The sequence below is a fragment of the Nicotiana tabacum genome, chromosome 9 (assembly GCF_000715075.1).
Source record: "Nicotiana tabacum cultivar K326 chromosome 9, ASM71507v2, whole genome shotgun sequence".
NCBI lineage: Eukaryota > Viridiplantae > Streptophyta > Magnoliopsida > Solanales > Solanaceae > Nicotiana > Nicotiana tabacum.
In genome coordinates, this window is record NC_134088.1 from 9,738,135 (window position 1) to 9,753,000 (window position 14,866).

General features: G+C 34.9%; 4 non-coding genes and 2 pseudogenes across 4 annotated transcripts; all 6 read left to right on the forward strand.

The window, feature by feature from the left end:
- Positions 1-79: 79 nt before the first annotated feature.
- On the forward strand, positions 80-240 carry LOC142164479 (U1 spliceosomal RNA). Its single transcript, XR_012695247.1, has one exon. It is a non-coding gene; the product is annotated as a U1 spliceosomal RNA (small nuclear RNA).
- Positions 241-1,952: 1,712 nt separating this feature from the next.
- On the forward strand, positions 1,953-2,147 carry LOC142164530 (U2 spliceosomal RNA). The gene has a single exon (XR_012695291.1). It is a non-coding gene; the product is annotated as a U2 spliceosomal RNA (small nuclear RNA).
- A 767-nt stretch (positions 2,148-2,914) lies between these two features.
- LOC142164501 (U1 spliceosomal RNA) lies at positions 2,915-3,075 on the forward strand. Its single transcript, XR_012695267.1, has one exon. It is a non-coding gene; the product is annotated as a U1 spliceosomal RNA (small nuclear RNA).
- Positions 3,076-4,400: 1,325 nt separating this feature from the next.
- On the forward strand, positions 4,401-4,561 carry LOC142164515 (U1 spliceosomal RNA). Its single transcript, XR_012695277.1, has one exon. It is a non-coding gene; the product is annotated as a U1 spliceosomal RNA (small nuclear RNA).
- Positions 4,562-9,463: 4,902 nt separating this feature from the next.
- On the forward strand, positions 9,464-12,573 carry LOC142164169 (uncharacterized; annotated as a pseudogene).
- A 769-nt stretch (positions 12,574-13,342) lies between these two features.
- LOC142164535 (U2 spliceosomal RNA) lies at positions 13,343-13,477 on the forward strand (annotated as a pseudogene).
- Positions 13,478-14,866: the final 1,389 nt, after the last annotated feature.

Here is a 14,866-nt window from a genome sequence, read left to right on the forward strand (position 1 = left end):
TTAATCCCACATCGGCAAATACAAACTTAGAATGAGCAAATGCTGGTGAATAAAAGTTGGGCTGGGCTGACAGAAAAACATACTTACCTGGACGGGGTCAATGGGCGATCAACAAGACCCATGGCCTAGGCTAGTGACCTCCATTGCACTTTGGAGGGGTGCTAGCCTAAGGTCGGCCCAAGTGGCCGAGCCTACGTCATAATTTGTGGTAGTAGGGGCCTGCGTTCGCGCGGCCCCTACCCGATCCTAAGTCCAAACGTTTGGGCCTCCTGCCCTATTTCAAATTGACAGCGGCCCAAGTGAAAATTGTCTTCCTCCAGTCCTTCTTGTCTGGAAAATTGTGTCTTTTATGTAAAAGGTTGATATGAAAAATTATACTCATTATATTTTATGTGAATTTATTTCATTGGGTGCAGTGATTTATCAGGTAAATTGTTTAATAGACAATTGGGTCACACTAAAAACGGAGGGAGTACGGTTTATACAGTTAAAAATAATTTTTTATGTATATATACTACTATGTATTATTTTTATGTATATATACTACTATGTATTGACCCATCTTAACTGACTTATGTATTTATTTAGTTAAATTTTGATACTTTTGATGAAAATCATAGCTTTGCTGTTGCAGCTTCCACTTACTATGAGATCTTGCGCCAAAGCTATTTATGATGTTTCTTGGCTTTGATTATTTTATCACTAGCTAGCCTTTTTAATTTGAGATATGGATTTTACTATGCTCCAACTAAAGCTACTTTCGTAAGGTGAAACAGATAATTAGTTGTGAATTGATCTAAACCCTTATTATAGCATGTCAAATTTAGTCCCACAATAGTTCTTGTTAGTTGTAATAGCTCATTTATGTTATTAATTCAATACATGTAAACGTTATTTTGGTGATACTTGTATTGTTAAAAGCCATGTGTATGTTATTGCAAATGTTAGGTTTTACCAAAGGATGTGGTGCAGTGGATGAGACTGCTCTTTCCTTAACTAGAGAACTCGGGATCGAGTCCTGGGTATGGAAAAACCCTACGTGGCGGGAATTCAAATATAATTGGGGCTCCAATGCAGATACCGAACATCGGACGGGGAAAAACAAAAAAAAAAAAGGATGAAATATCTTATCTAATGTAAACAATGCTAAAGCAAAAAAAAAAAATTGTTAGGTTTTTGGGTAATTACCTCTGGTATATCTCCATTTGTTTATGTTTGCTAGTATTTATTAAGGTTTAGAAAATTGACAAGGTTCAATTTTCGGCCAATTGGTAGAACGTAACTTACCAGCATCCGCGGTCCTTCATACACCATTTATCACATACAGTAAAACTTCTCTATAACACACTTATTAGTTACGAATGTTTTTGATTATTATAGCTAAGTACCGTTACATATAACATATATAGCGAAATTTTTTATTATGTGTCTCATATAACTGACACTAGTTGTATGAGATATCTTTTTTATCTCACAGTTTTGTGGACCTAGAAGTGTAAGATTGGAGTCCACAAATTTGTGAGATAAAAAAGAGCCTCACAGTCTCACACACAACTAATATCTGTTGTGTGAGACACATAATAAAACTTCTCCATATACTACTATTATAACATAAACATAATTGATTCCATAAAAAATTTGACTTTATAGTTAATAGTAGTTATATAACAATACGGTAATAGAGATACCTGACCGTATATGTATTCTCTCTTTATTTTTAAACCGCTATGGTTAAATTACTTGGCTTGGCATAAATATGGGGAGTAAAAAATTTACCATGGTAGAACAGAATTTCAGATCATAACTTTTTTCCTTTCCCTTGCAGGCAAGGAGAAGGCGCATATATGAAAACATAAAATTCTCCGGCCTACAGATATACCACATCGAAAGCTAACAAAACCGAGAAAGGAGAGAAATAATATAAAAGCCGAAGGCCGTGCACAAAATAAAGCATACCTTTCTCGGCCTTTTGGCTAAGATCAAGTGTAGTATCTGTTCTTATCAGTTTAATATCTGATATGTGGGTCATCGACTCACACGATATTAACTCTATTTTTTAAGGGGAAAGTCCATTAAGGTAGCTTGCTATCTGGGCTCTCAAGCGTTGCTCATGTGTTGCACTACTACAAGGGCCATGCGCACCCCATCAAATTTAGTCTAAATTTCTTAACGGGCCTTGCTTTACATTGCTTAATTAGTATATATTTTAGCACTTAAATTATACAATATACAAAAATGTTACTGACTCAACTAAGAAAGATTCTTGCTTTAGGATATGGACGTATTTATAGTGTTTCTCGCCAAGGAAAAGAATTGACATCCTTTGATAGCTTAAATTTTGTCGTCCAATGACCTTCGTTTTGTCTCAACCTCACAAGCTAGTTATGAGGATCGGATTGCCATATAATGGCTTGTGTTAAGTTCAAAATTGCTCATATTTTGTTATCTATATGTGTATTTATTTTATTACTTACTCTCCTGTACCCTATCATATGATCGTATGAAATATACTGGCATTATAATTCTACGATCCGCATTTCTGATTAGTAATTCTTTATTTGAAAGTTTGAACTTCAGAATTTTATTAGTGCCATTGTGCACTTTTCTAGTCTTATGGTTTCTTTTTGTATTACCTTTTGGAGTCCAGCTACTACAAGATATAAGCACTGATTGTAATTTTATAGAGAATACAATAAACATTATGATGTTATTTTTCTTCACGTTGTAATATTATATTTCATAAAAAGGGAACACATTTAAGGGTTGAGAAGACATACTTAGAAAAAGATACTTAGAAAAAGATCTTTTAAATGTGAAAGAGAGTGTTTTAGTTGATTAATCCCACATCGGCCAATACAAATAGAGAATGAACAAATGCTGTAGAATAAAATATGAGCTGGTCTGACAAGATAACATACTTACCTGGACGGGGTCAATGGGCGATCAAAAAGACCCATGGCCTAGGCTTGTGACCTCCATTGCACTCTGGAGGGATGCTAGCCTAAGGTCGACCCAAGTGGTCGAGCCTACGTCATAATTTGTGGTAGCGGGGGCCTGCGTTCGCGCGGCCCCTATCCAATCCTCATTCCAAACTTTTGTAGTGTCTAGGCCCTATCTCACATTTATTGGCCGCCCAAGTGAGATGTGATACTCCATTTTGTTGAATCCAAATTGTTGTCTAATGTGATCTTGTACGTGAAATTGTTTTCAATTAAAACATTATTTTTTGGTACAATAAATTTCTTTATGCATAGCTTGATGTGATTCCTTATATTGTATTGAATGGTATTTTGAGAAATACCATTGTTCATGCATATTTGAAGCAAAAAAACTACTACTACCATTTAGTTTTCACCCTTTTTAAAAACTAAAGCTCTTTCGAATATTAAGTTAAACACTTATGTTCACAACAACTTTTCTACTTTTACAACGTAATGGTAAGGTTATACAAACACTAGTCAGTCCAGACCCTACTTGTGAAATTACTTGAGTTTGTTATTGTTATTATACTTATGTTTCCTAGAAATTTTGAAAGCAAAGTAATTTAAAATATATGAATCGATTTTAGCATCAATAAAAGTAATTTAAAACTTTTTTTATATCGTGAAAACAAAATACTCATTTGTTGAAATAAAAAAAAAATCTCTATCTATAACATGAATAGAAAGTACTATTAATAATATTTCTATTTAGGGTGGGGATGGGGTGTGGGGGTGGGTGGAGTTGGGGTGTGGGGGTGAGTTGGTGGGAAAAATGAGTTCACGAGAAAATATTTTTTCAAAACATTTAAGCCAACCATATATGAAAAATTTGGAAAATTCCTTGGTACCAAACACACCCTATGTTTGGTTTAAGCCAATCCTTTATAGTTTCACATTATTTGGTATAACTGAGGCATTCAGATCATGACTTTTTTCTTTTTGGCTGAAATTTCTCTTGTCCATTAAAATAGATGTGAAAATTATAAGTTTTGAATAAGGTGAGAAGAATTCTTGAGTTTAGGGTCTATCGGAAACAATCTTTCTACCGAAATGTAGTCATCCTTTGCTGGTTAAAACTTATAAGACCAATCTCTAGTTTTCTTCGAATGGTACAACCATCCATTATATTTTCAATGTACTTAGATACATTCGACATATTTGATTATTCAAAAAATACGAACTTCTTCCGAAAGTTAATATGCTCAGACAAATTTTCAAAGAACAGAAAACATCACACAAAAAATCGCCCTAGAAGATAGGAAATTTAGCATTAAAAAGTCTAATAAAGACATTTAAATTTAATAAAGGAAATTTGGCTAGAATCTTTCTTCCTTAATTGATTAATCCCACATCGGCCAATACAAAAAGAGAATGAATAAATGATGAACAATAAAACTTGGCTTGGGCCGACAAGATAACATACTTACCTGGACGGGGTCAATGAGCGATCAATAAGACTCATGGCCTAGGCTAGTGACTTCCATTGCACTTTGGAAGGGTGCTAGCCTAAGGTCGGCTCAAGTGGTCGAGCCTATGTCATAATTTGTGGTAGTGGGGGCCTGTGTTCGCGCGGCCCCTACCCAATTCTCAGTCCAAACTTTTGGGCCTATGGCCCAGTTTTAGCTTTGAAGTTGGCCCAAGCGAACACTATTTTCCTCTAGTCACCACTGAAATCTCAGTGGAGCGTCATTGTACAAATGTATGTCCTTTGTAATTTAGAGATTTGGATCTTGCAATTACATCCAATACAATGTGATAAATAAAATTTATTTAAAATTATGCCTTTTTCGAATGAAAGTTTTCCTAAAATTTTTAGATTGTCATTTTTTTAGGAGATTTTTTTCTATCTATACCATATATGAAATTTTATTATCAAAAATGTTCACAATTTGTTAAATACCCGCCCAGTCCACACTTTTGCTACAATTTATATGCCAATCCATAATTAGGAAGATTCTGCCATTTAAAACGCGCTAAAAAGAAGGCACGAAATCTGCGTTTGATTCTTTCCACATTAAATTCGAATTTTGAAACGGAAAGAGATCTCATTGCTGCGTAATTCTCTCATTTACTACAATTCTAAAACAACGCACGCTTCATAAGCTCCAGTAGTCAAATTGCTTTTACAAATTCTACAATGCAATACAAATTGTAGAATTCAAAATTGTTTTCATCGACCTTAGTACTCAAATTGTCGAACCTATATCTGTTCTTCATCTTTTTTCTCTCAACTACACGAAATCATGTCAAAAATCCCAATAATGCTAAAATTGAATGGAAATTGGGATCACTATGACAGATTTAGAGATTTTGAAGTTGATGTCATTGTGGTAGATGAGAATGCAAGCTACAGAATTCTGATTTCTACAATTGCAGAACAACTATCGATTGATACATCGTAAGAGATTTCAATATGGAATTGGCAATCACCAACGATAGCACAAGTGCAAGTATGTTTAATTCGATATTGCAGAGAGTTATTGTGTTAGTGTGTTATCTACAATATTACAACATTTATCTACAAATTAACTATATTAAACAATGTACTGAAGCTCATAAAGCAATGTTGTTTTCAAAATTATCTACATAGTTACTACATTTATCTCTATGTTGCTGCAGGTTCGTCTGGACCCCTAAACTTACTTGAATTTACATCCTCACCAGCTATAGAGGAATATCAAAGTGAAATAATAACTGAATCTACGCAAACATGTATTGAAGAAGGACAAGTTTATCAGGACAAGCAAACTGTAGCTGCTGCAATAGAGATTTTTTCTGTGATGCACAAGTTCCAGTTCAGAGTAAAAAGATCTAGTCATAGAAGGTATGGATTTATTTGTGGAGAATATATCAGTAAAAGCAGTGTTTTAGTGAAGATATGTGGTTTTTATAAATTGTAGTTTAATTGTAGTTGAACTGTAGTTAATTGTAGTTTTTAACGAATTTGTGTTAAAACAGTATTTTTTGTTGTTTCTACATCTATAGCCTGTATTAAATATTGTATTTTTTTGTAGCTACTAGCTTATATGCGTCGCTGAAAACTGTAAATGGCACTTCAAGCCAACGTCAATTAATGATTCGGCAATGTTCAAGATAAGGAGTTTCAGCCGACAACACACATGCTCCTTATTGGACGAAACATTCATACAACGCAAACGTACTGCAGCTGTAGTTGGTAGCATGGTCGTTCCAAAGTATTGTGATCCTAAGACTGTTTACACACCAAAGGACATACAAACTAACATGTTATCCGAACATGGACTGAACCTAAGCTACATGCAAGCATGGAGACCAAGGAAAAGGCTTTACAGTTTTTGAGAGGGAATCCGTCTGACTCCTACAACAAATTACCCAAATATTTTTATATTCTTGAGGAGACTTATTCAGGTTCTGTTGTTAAATTGGAGAAGGCAGCAGATGATTGCTTCTTATACGCATTTGTTGCTCTTTATACATCAATAAGTGGTTGGCAACATTGTAGGCCAGTAGTAGTGGTTGATGGAACATTCTTAAAGTCAGCCTACAGGGGGATTATGCTTACAGCAAGCACCATGGATGCAGCAGGTAAATAATATAATAATTTTGTAGTTATTTTGTAGGCAGTCTATAAAAGACACATGTTCTTTATCAGAAGGACAAACAAAAAATTCCAACAGATAAAGAATGCACAACCTCACTGCATCCTCATCGTTTGCCCAAGCTTTATTTGTGACTACATTTTTCAAATGCCACTTTTCAACCCTTTGTTTGTTCGAAAAATAGGTAGTCATTAAATGGCTAACATAAGTGGAAGTGTAACCATAGTCTGAAAACTTATTCACACAATTTAGACCAGTAATCAACCCAAATTCTCTCAAGGAAAAATTCAATTTTTCACCCTTCAATAGTACTGAAAAATATGAGTCAGTAGACTTTGACAATTCATACTTCATCAGAAGATGAATTGCTTGGTTTTGCATATTGATTGTGGGGAGACCAAATAAGTAACCAAAACAAGTTTTTTGGAAAAACTTTAAAGCACTTGGAGAGAGTAAAACTTTTATTTGGCTAGGTATACTCGGATCACACAAACTGTGGAATCTAAGCACACCATAATCAACATTTTGTTGTGCAAAGTAATGACCATTCTGCAGAAAATAAAAAATTATTGAACATTAGTAGTTAGCATAAAAAAGAAGTTGTAATCTACATATAACTACACGATAACTACAAAATATAACTAAAAGAAGAACAGCCTACCCACACCTATAACTACAAAATAATACAGGACATCTACACATGTAAACATTATCTCAAAACAATAAGGAAGAAAAGGGTAACCACAGCTCTATAACTACAAAAATATAACAGTTAGTTCAAGTAACTCACAAAATATAGATTAATTGTAGTTAGTATGAAGGTAAATGTAGCAGCATACAAAAGTGAAAAATATACCTTATCTACAATTTATCCAGCATACTACAAAACAACTACAAAATGATTACATTTATGCACTGTCTAAAAATCACTATTACAATTAACCTACAAAATTGAGACAAACAATCTACAAAATTTGGACAATTCCACATTTTACCAAAAAATACTTGAACAACAGATTTTTACAACAAAAATTACACTAAAAAATTGTAAAGAAAAACAATTAGTGTTTACCTTTACCAAAATCTTTTTGTGAACCAATTTTGGTACTTTTTTGGAGGGTTTCTTCTTTTTCGGTTTTGATGAAGAAGGAGAGACCTTGGGCTTTTTCACAGATGGAATTTTAGGGGAATGTTCAACAAAATCATCATCTACACACAACTCTTTGCCCTTTCGTTTGAGTTGTTTCTCGACTGGTTTTTCACCTCCACCAGCATCAACATCGTCCAAATGCATGTCTCGATTTTGCATTTTTGGGTGGTGATTTTGGTGTTAAAACACCCAAATCAAAGGATGAGATATCAGCTAATGTAGCTTTTGAAGCTTTTTTTTTGGAGTGCTGATTTTTTTCATGATTTGGGACTTGAAAAAACAGATACAACTATGACATGTGATTTTGTGAAATTAACTGGAAAAGAAAATCGTGGGTAACTGATGTTAAAGGTGGGTGAGGTACGAATATGGTGGAATTAACTGAAGGTAAAACATGGGGGGTGTGGGGGGATGGGAGGAGAGAGAGGCGGGTAAACGAAAATGGGAGAATATACGCTCCTAAATTAACGCCTAATATAAATGAAGCATTAATTATACCCTTAATTTGAATTGTGGTATATAAATGGTAATTTGGTATGCTGGAATATAATTAATACAATCCTTAAACATTGAGGGTAATAAGGTTTCATATATGGTATATGAAGGTAAAAATTCCTTTTTTTAGCAAGAGTCGTTCTTGGTATGTTTTTATACAATTGAGTAGAGGTGTTCAAACCAAACCGAAAACCACACCAAATTGAAAAACCAAATCAAACCGATTTAAAAACTCGACTATGTTTGGTTTGACTTGGTTTGATATTGAGTAAAAAAATCCGAACCAAACCGACACATAAATATATAAATTTTATTTATATTTTTAAGACTTTATAGTGAATTTTCTTTAGAAAATGTAGAAATATTTGGGATCCTCTAATGTATTAACCTTGAAAACGTAAATTAACGAAAAACTATTGTTAGACGACTAAGAAAATAACTATCATGTGTTACTAGAAAAATTCTCCCATTAGAATATTTTAATAGATCATTCGTTTGTCAATTTTTTTTCCATATTTGCTAAACATATATTCACTTATCAAAGCTTTATCTATAATTTTAACAAAGTAAGATTGAAATAATATTCATGTAACAAAAAAAACCCGAAAACCCCGACAAAATCGAACCAATCCACACCGATATAGTTGGTTTGGTTTGGTTTTGATAAAATTCGAACCAACTCGGTCCATGTACACCCCTATAATTGAGCATTTAAATTTGTCTATTTGTTTAACTATAGCCAGAAGTATTAACGGAATGACGATAGGAATAGGCGCATCATGACATCGTAAGATGTCTCGCCCGAATAAATTAGTTGGTACTAAAAATGTTAGAAAAAGTGTGCGAGAGGAGGTTCGTCCAATAAGCCGTTTGGGCTAGAGAATTTTGGAAATTTCTAGATGACTTTTGTTTCGTTAAAGTCTTTTCCAAATGTTTCTTTAATTATTTTCTTTTGGCGTAAAACCTTTTCTCAAAAGTTATTGCCTTTTTCCAAAACTTTATGCTACTCTTTAGAGTTTAAAATAAGTAATTTTTTAGTTGTTTTTATACAGATTAAGAAATTCATATTCTAACATTAATTAACAATGAAATTAATCATATTAACCTTTACTATCTCTTTACATAAATACTCCTAATATACACTCCAGTAGTATTTACTCCAAAGGCAATGTAAGAAAAAAATAATTAATTCATTTTTGAAATATGAAAAAATTACTTATTTTGGACCACAAAAAAAATAAAAAAAATCACTTATTTTGGACCGGACCGGAGGGAGTAGCTACAAAATAATTCCTCCATAACTTAGGACATAACTATCCTTTGTCATTGCTCTCAAGTCTCAACCTCTTACAAGAAAATATGTCTCTGATTTCTGCTCCTATTACACCTTTAATCTGTGTATCTACTACTACTAGTAGTATTCTGATACACCAATAATCCCATAGCTAATCCCTCTTCCCATCTGAGATTATTAACAAACAATCATGTATAAAACCAGAAATTTGATTAAATTAAGCCACTCATTTATAGTTTGGAGTTCACATTATTTGCTGAGTAATGTTAATGGCCGCATTTTGAGGAGTCCATTCCTTTCAAGACCATATTCACAAACAAAAACACCTATTCAAATACAATCAAAACCCCACTTAGAATCTACAGCAAGACAGTCCATTTTTAGCTCCAATAAAATGATTATGACTTTAGGCCGTCAAGGCAAAGTTAAAGAAGCTCGGCAATTGTTTGACGAAATGCCTCAAAGAGATGTTGTTTCTTATGCTTCAATGATTACTGTTTATTTAAAACATAAGGATCTTCCTAATGCTGAGACGTTGTTTTATTCAATGTCTGAGAGAAATGTAGTGTCTGATTCTGCTATGGTTCATGCTTATGCTAAAGTTGGAAGATTCGATGAGGCTCGGAGAATCTTCGAACGAATGCCGGATAGAAATGTTTATGCGTAGGACCAGTTTGATTTCCGGGTATTTTCAGAACCGTAGAGTGGATGAAGCTCGAAAGCTGCTTCAAGAAATGCCAGAGAAAAATGTGGTTACTTGGACTGCAGCAATGGTGGGCTATGCTCAAAATGGTTTGATTAATGAGGCACAACGTATTTTTGATCAGATTCCTGAGAAAAATGTTATTGTTTGGACGGCGATGATCAGGGCTTATGTTAAAGATAGTCAGGTGGATCAAGCTCTTGAGCTCTTCTATAAGATGCCTGAACGTAATTTATATTCTTGGAATGTTATGATTCAAGGTTGTTTAAATGACAAGAGAGTGGACAAAGCTTTGGAACTATTTAATTCGATGCCATGGAAAAATGCAGTTTCCTGGACAACTGTCGTTACTGGTCTTGCACGAAATGGGTTGTTAGAAATGGCAAGAGAGTACTTTGATCAAATGCCAAACAGGGATCCTGCTGCGTGGAATGCTATGATAACAGCCTACGTTGATGAAGGCCTAGCGGCTAAGGCCGATGAACTTTTTGATTCGATGCCTAATAAAGATACTGTAAGTTGGAATGTAATGATTGGCGGGTATGCAAAAAGTGGCCTTGAGGGTGAAGCCTTGAAGTGTTTCATTAGCATGCTCCGATCAGGCTTAAGGCCGAATCAGACTACTCTCACCAGTGTAGTGACCTCATGTGGAGGGATCCTGGAGTTATTGCAAGCTCATGTTCTTGTTTTACTGCTAGGATTTGACCAAGACACTTCGCTTAATAATGCTCTCGTCACCATGTACTCTAGATGTGGAGATATAAACTCCTCATTTATCACTTTTGAGAATCTCATAGTAAAGGATGTTGTTTCATGGACTGCAATAATACTGGCATATGCTAATCATGGTCTTGGAAACCAAGCATTACAAGCCTTCGCGCAAATGCTAAGGTTCGGTAACAAGCCAGACAAGATCACTTTTGTGGGACTTTTGTCAGCTTGTAGTCATGCCGGTCTTGTTAAGAAAGGTCAAAAGTTTTTCGAGTCTATGAGGTATGCCTATGGTTTAAAACCGAGGGCTGAACATTATTGTTGCCTTGTCGATATTTTAGGTCGTGGTAAGTTAGTTGATGAGGCTATGCGGGTGGTGCAACAGATGCCTCCGGAGGAATGTGATGGTGCGGTTTTAGGGGCTTTACTTGGCGCTTGCAAGTTGCACGGAGATGTTGGAGTAGCGAATCAGATCTGCGATGAAATAGTAGAGCGTGAACCAGGTAACTCAGGAGCTTATGTATTAATGGCAAATGCTTATGCTGCTTCTGGGAGATGGGGTGATTTTGCGCAAGTAAGGAAGAAAATGAAGGAGAGGAATGTGAAAAAAGTACCTGGTATGAGTGAAATAGAAGTCAATGGAAAAAATCACATATTTTTTGTGGGAGACAAGTCTCACCCTGAGAAGGAGGAGATTTACATGCTGCTTAAAGAAAACTTATTGCCTCTAATGCAAGAGATGATATAGAGAAATCAAAGAGATGCATTGGAAACTTGGGATTGAAGAATATGATTTGAACCACTTGTTCATGTAAGTTCTGAAGAAAGGTGACCGGGTCGGTTATATTAACGTAACAAGTCATGTACTGTGGGATTAATCAACCACCAAATCATGAAGAAAAAATGTGAGAAGATGCGCTACCAGCCTTATTTCATGGTCCAAGAATCAATGTAGAAGTGTCATGTACAGGATAATTTGAGAAATTAAATGTCAAGGACATGATGCTGAAAACTCGAATTGAAATATAGAAAAAGATATAGTATGAATCTTTCTTATTATTGTCACCATACATGCTACAATTCAAGTAGCTCATCTAGCTGTTATAGTCCCTTTCTAGGTTAGGCATCAACTTTAGAATATATCATACTTTTTTGTTAGCTATTTCCATTCTCTCTCAGTTCTTTTCTAGTTAGAAAGCTGAAACTTGTTAAGAGTATTTCCAGAAATCCTATCCACCATGTACTCTTTGTCCTCAACAGCACTTCGTATGCCTCAATTTCATATGAAAATTGGGTTATCATGCACCTATGACAGGATATGATGTTAGAATGATATCTGAATCCACCTTTACAACTCCAGTGCAGAAAGTTGAATTTGCTTGATGGTCTGTGACTCGGTGCGATATCTCTTCAACAACAACAATAGCAAACGCAGTGGAATCCCACAGGTGGGGTTTGGGGAGGGTAATGTGTACGTAGACTTTATCTCTACCTTATGAAGGTGGAGAGGCTATGTGCGATATCTCTGCATATGCCAGTATTCTGATGTAAAGAAAAGGCTATCCCAGTTTTAAATAAACTTATTTTAAGGAACATGTCGCTGATGCTTAAAAGTATAGGTCTTTTCTCTGAGTAATAACACTTCCATATTTCGGATCGAACTATACTTCTTTTTTGATGTGATTTCTTCACACCCTATATCTTCCACTTGTTATGAATTCTTCTTGCAAATTAAAGCTATTCATAATGCTTTTTGGCTCGATTATTCTATCATTAGCTGGCCTATTTATTCGAGTTATGGATTCCTCCCAATTGACTCTGCGCTGGGTTTTGTAAGGTGTACAATGCATCTTTCCCGCAGGATCCGGGGAAGGGCCGTATTTCATGTGATGTAGGTAGCCTATCCTGATGCAAGCATCAACAATTGATTCCTTTGCTCGAACGCGCGATCTATAGGTCACACGGAGACAACTTTACCGTTGCTCCAAGGCTCCCCTTTCATGTTATTCTTTCAATATATATGCACATATAAACATTTCTTTTTGGATACTTGTATTGTTGGACCTTTACTTGTGTATTATCTTTGGCATAACTCTGTTTGTTTAAGTTTTCCAGCCTTTAATATTGAAAAAAAACACGAGGTTCAATATTGGCCAAATGGTAGAACAGATCTTCAAATCATAATCCTGTGTTTTTTGGGGCTGGTATTTCATCTTTGTCCATTAATTATGTGAAATTTATAAACTTAGCCTAAGGTCAGAAAAGTGTTAATAGTACTCTAGTTTTTTTCCTGTTGTGTCTTCAGGCACGAAAATGGGCATATGAAACATAAAATTCTCCAATCTGCAGGAAAGTCCCACATCGAGATCTAACAAAAGCCAGAAAGGAGAGAACTGGTATAAAGGCGGCAGGCCGAGCTCAAGTTAAAGCATACCTTTCTCGGCCTTTTGGCTAAGATCAAGTGTAGTATCTGTTCTTATCAGTTTAAAATTAAGGTAGCTTGCTATCTGGGCTCTCAAGTGTTGCCCATGCGTTGCACTATTGCAAGGGCCTGGCGCACCCCACCAAATTTAGACCAGATTTTTATATGATCTTTTGACTTATTAAGTTTTTATTTTGTTTATTATTTTGTAGTTGAATTAGTATTGTTGAATATAAAATTGGAACGTTTTGAAACGGATATCATAATTCCCTCGTCCTTTGAGAAGATTTCATGTTTTACAGTTTATTGTTTTAATTGGTTTTTCCTACAAATCGTGGTACTCTTATTTTATATAATCACAAGTTACTTTGACAATGGACTTGGAGATTTTAAATGTCAACAGCTTTATCGTGCTTTATTGTTTTGGGAGCAATACTTTATTATTTTAACCGAGACATGTGGTCGGATAGGTGAGATCTCTCTACTCGTAACTAGAGGTCTCGATTCAAGCATTGAGAATGAAAAAAAATCCTACTAGAGAATAATTTCGTCTTAAATAAGCCCTATACAATATAATTATAGATTAATCGAGCTAATAAATTTCGACGCCAAAGGTTAAACAAAAAAAGATCTTATTTTAATGCCAGTCCTACCAAATTATTGTCGAATTGGGTTTCCTTTTGCAGTTGCTTTCCGCAATAATAATCTAAAATCTTTAGACAATGATTAGTGATTTTTTTATTTTTCAGCTTTTTGTACACTTGTGGTTTTCATTCTCTAACAACAATGGGTGTGATATAGACAACTTACCCTAATACAAGCACTAGTGACGGCTTCCAAAATAATAATACTGTAACAGATTAGATAGAGGCATCGAAGCCAATGTATATTCTCTACGGCCCTAAATTAATTCAGACATCTAAGTTTTCTAGTATTTATTACGGGAAAAAACTGATGAGGTTCAATTTCGGCCAAATAGTAGAATAGTAAAAGCTTACTAGCACCCGGTAGCGTTCTTACCGTGCCATTTATCACGTGTCACTGTTAGATGATACATATTCTAATTTTAATTTTTAACTGCTACGATTAAATTACTTAGTTTGATGTGGATAAATATTTGCCATGATAGAACAAACTTTCATATCACAACTCTTGTTTTTTTCTGAAATTTCATCCTTGTCCATTAATTCAACGTGAAAGTTATAAAGTTTGCATATAAAGCGAGAAGAGTTTGTACTGTCTTTTCTTCTTCATTCTTCAGGCAAGAAAAAAGGCGCATATATGTACCACATCGAAAGCTAACAAATCCGGACAGCCAAATACATAGACATGCCATTAAACTTTGCCCAATTTTTTATTTTGGCACTTTAATTCAGTCTTGTTCCATTTTGGCCCTCCAACTCCATTTCTTTTGTTTCACTTTAACACAAAAGCTGACTAGCTTCCATGTTTGATTTGCCTCACCCTAGTAGGCGCCTGAGAGTCATTTTAAAGCCAAATTTCATACTCCTGACAGAGGCGGATCCTATGGA